Source organism: Apaloderma vittatum, unplaced genomic scaffold, assembly GCF_000703405.1.
Source record: "Apaloderma vittatum isolate BGI_N311 unplaced genomic scaffold, ASM70340v1 scaffold345, whole genome shotgun sequence".
Classification (NCBI taxonomy): domain Eukaryota; kingdom Metazoa; phylum Chordata; class Aves; order Trogoniformes; family Trogonidae; genus Apaloderma; species Apaloderma vittatum.
The window spans coordinates 1-7,565 of NW_009716261.1; positions in this window are offsets into that span (position 1 = coordinate 1).

The following is a 7,565-nucleotide window of genomic DNA, read 5'->3' on the forward strand; positions in this document are numbered from 1 at the left end:
CTGGGCTGCGCAAGAGAAGGGGCAGAGGGCAAAGGCAAAGGATGTCTTGAAGGGCCACCTGCGGGCAGGATCTCTGTCCCCACATCTCGAGGTGACAGGGGTCTGCGACTCAGCGCTGGTGCCTGGGCACATCTGGGCACATCTGTGTCCCCCACAGCCCGCGCCGAGCGAAACTCTCGGGGGCTTCACTCTTCGGAGCGTGAGGCCGCAAAGTCACTTTGGAGATTCAGCCCTTGATCAGTTTGACATTTCATCAGTGCTGGCCTTAAATATATTTACGGACAACGCTGGGTTTGAATGGCCTGCCATTACCCCCTGCCCCACTCTGCTATTATCTCCTACTTACATAAGAATTATTTCCTACCTGTATCTACGATCGAGCATAATTGTTGCAACAAAATTAGCAATCCCCTTCTTTTTACGTATTTAGCAATATAACAAGGTCAGCAAGGAAGCTGAACATGAATATTGTTAATAATAGTTTTGTTCTTGTGGAAGTTCTTGTTGTTTTGTTTTGTTTTTTAAACGAACTTATGTGCAGGTCTCTGAAGAGGATTGTTCTGTTTCTCTACCACCAACAGCCCCAGAAGGGGTGTGCAAAATAGAGAATAATTTGAACCATGTGACAGTTGTACATGTTGGTATAAAATGTGACATAAAGAGGGGCATATGGAGACACCAAAGTCCGTAACAATAATTTATGAATTTAAAAAAATTGCAGCTTGCAAAGCTGTGTTTCCAGTGAAATGTTGTATTCCTTCAAGAAGATAAAATGATGCTATGCATCATTCTTTCCCTGGAAACAATACCAGAGAGCTGGTGCCTTGGTGGAGAAAACAGAAAACTAGATAACAGAGGGAAAAAACCAAACTAGTAAGCTTCATGCCCTTTAACTGGTCTCATTTTGGGAAAGGGTCCCACTGTTACTTCTTTGATTTAGGCCATCATATTTAGAGCTTTTTTCCAGAATTATTCAGTCCTGTTCCCTACCCCTGCAAGTTCAGCACGAATGTCATCTAAGTAAAAAGAAAAATAATCCAAAACCTCTACATGGTTTGGGTTTAGGTGTGTTTTTTCAGTCTGTCCAAAATGCTGCCTTTTTTATCCCCAAAAAAGGAAGTCCAGGTTAGCCCCTCGTAGGAGGTAAGACACAGCCACTAAGCCAAAGAGCCAATACTCACTAACTGAGAGCTCACCTGCTTCTGTGGGACACCCTCACTGACATCCAGAGGGCAAAGCTCCCTCCCAAAGCCTTCATGGAGGAGATGGGAGAGAACCAGGGAGTGTGTGAGATGGCTTCAGGTGGAACATGGAAATGGATGAAGCCATCTGCCCAGAAATAAACATTATTATTACATGCAGCCTCAAGTATGTTCCTTCCATATAAAAAGCAAGGAAATGCAAGTAAGGTAATGCGATGACACAGTTTATAGCTCCAGATAAACTCATGGCAGCTACTCCTTTAGTGCAGGTGCTAAGGAAGCCCCTACTAAGTTATTAGGCATCTGCAATAACTAAAGACAATACCATGTTCAAAGCCTTACCTGTAAACCTCCTGGATTTTCTAGCTTAAATATTAAGACTTACCTGCAAAGTCAACTGGCTAAACTTTGCGCGCGTGTATATATTCAACTGCTTTAAATTTTAACACTAACATTGAAAAATTTTTTTTTAAGTACCTTGGCACATAAGACTGCGGTACCAGTCTAAAATTTAAAATTAATTAATCTAATTTAAATCTCTTTCAGTAAAAAGGGTTATCTATTCTTCTTTATTTTACAAAGGGGAAACAATACAGCGGAGGCTAAGTGTCTTCGCGGGAGGTCACACTGCCCATCAGTGGCAGAACTGGGAATAAAATACTTATCTCCAAAGTGGCCACCTTGTAGAATCTTTCCACTTAAACTGCTTTTATCACAGGGGAGTTCCACTAATGCTAAATAAATAAGGCTTCACTAAATTTTTTGACAGAAGGATCAAGCCTCAGGGTCCTAGTCGAAACAATATTTTCCCTACCTCTTCACTATAATCCAGGCAGATGATGGAAGGTCTTTTGGGGTGTCGTTTTTTAATAGCATAGGGCTAAAGAAAACAAAATGGTGAAAAATGAAACATGAATGCCTATACTTTCCTTTTAAGCAGCAGCTCTTACGGAACCATTCTTATTAAAGCTGCGCAGCATGAGACCTCTCATTTTCTCCACCTCTGCACCACATAAGATAACTGCAGTCCTTCAGAACCCGTTACATTCCTAACCTGCATTTATTTTTTCAGAGCCTTAAATCATTGATCATTGACCTGATGAATCCCACTGCTGCAGAGGAACCAATTCAGCACATTACACACAATATATACAATATTTATGAAACATCTAATATAAGGATCCTTGAGCATGCAATACCGCTACCGCTAAAATTCTCAAGATAGCTCTTAAGAAGTAGTTCTGTAACTTTTTCCCAAGGTTAAAATACCACGAGAAAATAATTATCTTTTTAGACCTTAGGTAAGCATCATCTATAGTTTTGCTGAAGTCAACAGGATGCATTTCTTTGATTTTAGCCAGGCCTGATCCTGGAAGGGAAGACAAGTTTTCCCTGCCTTGAGCTGGTATTAGATTTGCCCTGTACTCCTGGTAGCTTCTTACAGGCACCTCATGCAAAACCATTAATTACTTTGACTCTGAAACTAGGATGGACTCCTTCGCATGGATTATGAACCATCCCTGAGTGTTCTGAAATACTACGAGCTACAGCGTGGTTTCACGGGATATAGAACATGTCTCAATGAGAGTTTGGACTTACCTGATGGACTCCAAGGCAACAGCAATGAATTATCCCTGTAGGGCCTCTCTGTGGCACTTATCCCACGTTGGAACACCTTGGAAACGGAAGCAAAAATTAACACATTTGTTGCTTTTACACATTTGCAAAATTCAAAATGCTTCTTCTGCACCCAGCACCAGGGTGAAAGGCACAGGCAACCTGTACTTCTGATCCCTCTTCTCCAAATACAAATTTCACAGCCAAATTACAAACCTTGGGACACGGGTGTTTACGAAGAAACTGGTGGCACATCTCTGGCCGACACCGTAAACCCCACTGCTGCCACGTACAGCAGAAGTGGCAGTTTTTCCCGTTGCATTTGCAATTTCAGCCACACACAGTAACAACGCTTGTTCTTGCTGAAATGTAGAAAATAAAACAGGGTTACCCCGCACCTCTGGATCTGAGAATGGTTTAGGAAGAGAGGCCAAGCACAACCGCACAATTTCTTTGAAGGTCTTCCGGTTTTTGGAGTTAATTAAAAGTTGGCTGAGAGGTTCTCCTCTCCCTTTTTTCCTCCGCGTCTCATCTTGAGCCTGGATGGCAGGTGTTGCGGAGCAAGTCTCGGCAGCACCCACGGGATACCCTTACTTCCTTGCATTCGCAGGTCTAACTTAATCTCTTTCAAACAGTGACAGCAGATGGGCAAGACTCTGACTTGGGCAGACACCAGGGCAGCTAAAATTACCAGACAGTATGTAGACAACATGCACTGTCAGTAACCTTAGCTAGAACATCATTAGGAGAACTACATACATATGTTTTGAGCCTGTATAAATGAAGGAGTTTCTGTCAAGACAGCGGATTTGTGTTCTTCAACAGAGGGATATATTAAGTCTGTTGTAAAACCACAGTATGTATTCCAGAGGTGGCTAGCAGGCCCTCTTTGTGGTCCTGTGCCCTTGTTTCTAACTCTCGTGGGGTCACTTCGCCTCTCTTCATCCTTACTCTTCCTCACGAGTGCTGAGAGCCCTGGGCAGGGTCCCTGTGTACTGAGCTCGGTGTCGAGGCAGCGCATGTTGATAAGCACTTCAAGCAGCAGCTGGACACTGTATTGACTTGGTGGAGGAGGGAGAGAGCGTGAGTTCCTCAGAGCATTGCGTAAAAAAGCCAGAGCAGATGCTCCTGCGTTAGCTCTGCTCCCAGCACGTTTAGTTTTCTTCAGCAGCTAAGAAAGCCCAAAACTTAGAGCTTAAAAAATTGAGACGCTACCGAATCTACAGCTCCAGAAACCTAAAGCCTCCACTGCATACACTTAAGCCAAACCTGTTTTCTAAGAATTAATCCAGATGCTTTTTTTCCAGAGCTTCTCATGCCCTAAGGGGGAGCCCTGAAGGAACGCCTTGGGCACACCTGGAGAGGTGCAGTAGGGGCGTGAGTGCTGAAATGTAACGGTAGAAGAGTTAACCAGTGCCACTAAGAATTAACCAATATCCTTTCGATCATACTAAATCATAGAACCATAGAATGTCAGGGGTTGGAAGGGACCTCCAGAGATCATCTAGTTCAACCCCCCTGCCAGAGCAGGATCCCCTAGGGCAGGTCACACAGAAATGCGTCCAGGTGGGGTTGAAAGTCCTCTGGCTGCCTGTGAAGTGAAAGAGTGCTTCCTGGTCATTCTAACAGTGCAAAGCCTTGCAATTTGGATATTAACGCATTCTTAGTAACAAAGATTGCATCACGAGTACCAAATAGACGCTTGGTAATACGGCATAAACATACAGGATGGCCAGTCACATCGGTCAGCTGGGAATTCCCCAAGATCAGTTTACACATTATGAAGTAAGAGTTTTATCTAACGGAAATAAAATACGAGGCTGTGTTTTAAAGTTTTGTTATGTTTGATGAGGTATCCATATTACTCTAACTAACGTATCTCTCGATCCAGTAACATAACTACCAGACGTCTGAACACCACAACATACTGAGTAAACTCCGGAGAAATAATTCTCATTTGCGTGCTCTTTGATTTGTTTGGTGTATAACTAGGACTGGTCGTATGATATAGATGGATACATACTTCAAAGTGCAAATGAAACAAAAAGCACTGTATCACTTGACTCTTGTTGGATACAGCGCTGAAATACTGAGCTGGAAACTGGACTCAGAAGAATACATGAGAGTTATTAACCTTTCAGAGGGTTTTCAATTCTGACTTCTTTTTAAAAAAACAGCTGTACTTACCGTTTTGCCTGAGGAGAGAATGCTGGATTTTGCCCTGGATGATTTAGGTTCATCATAGCTGTAGATACCAACACTGTCCTATGAGGAGAATAGTCTGTCAATGCAAGGAGCATGTTAGATTTTTTTATACTGTACATTTGGCTAACTGTTAAACAGCAGGCGTAATAGAAGGCTTAATATCAGTTACATGTAAAAATTGGCTTTCTTTTTTATGTATTTCCAGATTAACTTGGCAGGTGAAAAATCAAGAATATTTTCTTGCAAAATTACCTTTAACAATCATCTTGAGTGTTTTCTCTTCTTGATGGTAAAAGCTGCTTCTTGTTAGATAACCCAAGGTCTGTTATGAATAACAAGACACTGGTGTTCCTATATGCAGCTGTAAATCTAGAGGAAAAAGGCAAACCAAAATATTTCGTGCCATCTCTAGCTCTGTGTACATGAATGAATTCTTCTCCTGTTGTCACTAGGAATTCTGTAAATATAGAAAGAGGAGTGAATCCAATTCTGCCATCGAGATCTTAGAAAAGAATTTTGTTCTTCAAGTAGTCCCTTATTCAAATATTTAAATAGAAATATTGTCTAACAGGTAGTCAGGAAACACTGCACTGATTTCAGTATGTGTCATACAGGACTGTACGCAGTAACGTACAATAATAAACCTATTCTGGGAGATGACATCTTCAAAATTGCTTTCTGGTATGTCAGGAATCACTTTAGTATGACTGCAGTTGATGCTTCAAGTGAAAAGAATAGTCTATACAAAAGCCTGGTGAAGAACAGAAATAAACAAAATTCCAGACTCTATCTGGTTGTGACAGAAAAAAAATTATAAAGACAGATGAACAATGTGCAACATAACTGCAGTACTGTTATAATTAGCTCATTAATAATCCTCTATTGAGAATGACAGCTCACTCTGTAACATGAGTAGAATAAATTTTCTTTGTAATTTACTGCAAAGTTACTGCTGAGAAAGTAAACAAGAGGCAAAAAGGAACACACAAAACCAAGTTCGAGGTTAGTTACTTCATCCCTCAAGTTATTTGGCAATCCTTTGGCTTTGCAGTTTTATAAAACACAATTTGAACTACCTGGGCTCGTCACTGAGGGTTCTGTCTATGGCAACAGTCTCTCAGGGCACGGGAGAAGATATGATAAACATGGCAGGTTCACTTGCAGGAAGGTATTGGGTCTCGCGCCGTGAGACTCGCTCGATCATCACCGGTACGTTTCCCTGAAACACAGTAAATAGGGTTATCGTTATGTCACGATTCATATTACGAAGGTACAAATCAGATAATCTCACCCAGAGTTAAGTTGCCTTATAGTGGACATGAGACCTCACAATGTCTCATTATCACCCACCAAGCACTGCCAGGTCCTCGGGCACAAGCGATCCCACAGAGAGCTCCATCTTGGCCAGAAGCAACAAACACCCACCCAGTTTTTCCCACAAATTCTTAACATGCACCACAGGGACTCGATCCCCTTCGACTGGACGGGAAGGCTCTGACTGAGCAGAACCAGCACGACTGACAGCCCTAGGACACCCCAAGAGAAACACAAAAGAAGTTGTGCCGCTGCCACCAGGGTACGGGGGAAGAGAGAAACACAACCTGTCCCATCGTGCGGGGCCCCTCTGCAGCGTGGGAACACGAGGCCACAACTCCAGCTGAGGGGAATACCACAATTAGCCCAATGGCATCACCTGGCCCACCCTCCTCTCCCCACGGCCACAGCTGCCCCCGGGCACCACCTGGGCAATCAAATCATGCATTTAGGTTAAACAATAAGCATACGTACGCCAGTTTTAAGCAGCAGAGAAAATAAACAGGGTCATGCACTCAGGCATCACTACAAAATGTTGGGGCAGGGATTAAAACGGATCCACCCCCAACTGGCCCAGCACTCGACCAGACGTGCAGTCCCTGGGGAGCCCCAGTGGTGGAGAGGACTCGGAGTCCCTCTCCGGGCACTCGGGAGGTCCTACGAGGGGCACCCGCTCCCAAGTCACTGCAAGAGGGTCCAGATTTATACTGTTGAGGAAGCAAGCTTACAGCGCTTCAAATGTGGGAACATCTGGTGCCACCCTCCCTGCTGGATGCCACATGAACCTGGCTGCAGCTAAAGTCATTTTTTTGTCTGAGCGTTAACTTCTGCGCCTCCCGGATCCCTAGCGCGGGTGCCACGGCTGCTCAGGGACACCTGTCCCCCTCCTTTGCCGACATTATCCACTTCTTTGGAAAAGAATCCTGCTTTCGCCTTACCTGCCTGGCACGTGGACTCTGTCAGACGGTCAGTGGTTCGGCCACTCCAGATCTTCCTGGTGTTCCTGAGGCCCTTGGCAGAGGTGGCACGGCGTTTTCGACCGCCTCCGGTACCTCCTGCAGCACGGCTTGTGTCTGCAACGTAAGAACTTGGGCATCCAGACCTTTGCTTTCCGGAACATGAACTTGAATATTTCCTTTTTCAAAAGGAATTGGCGCATTCCGGTTGCTCAATAGCGACACCGGGCAGCCTGGTACATGTAGCAACTGACGGGGTAACACCTCTAAA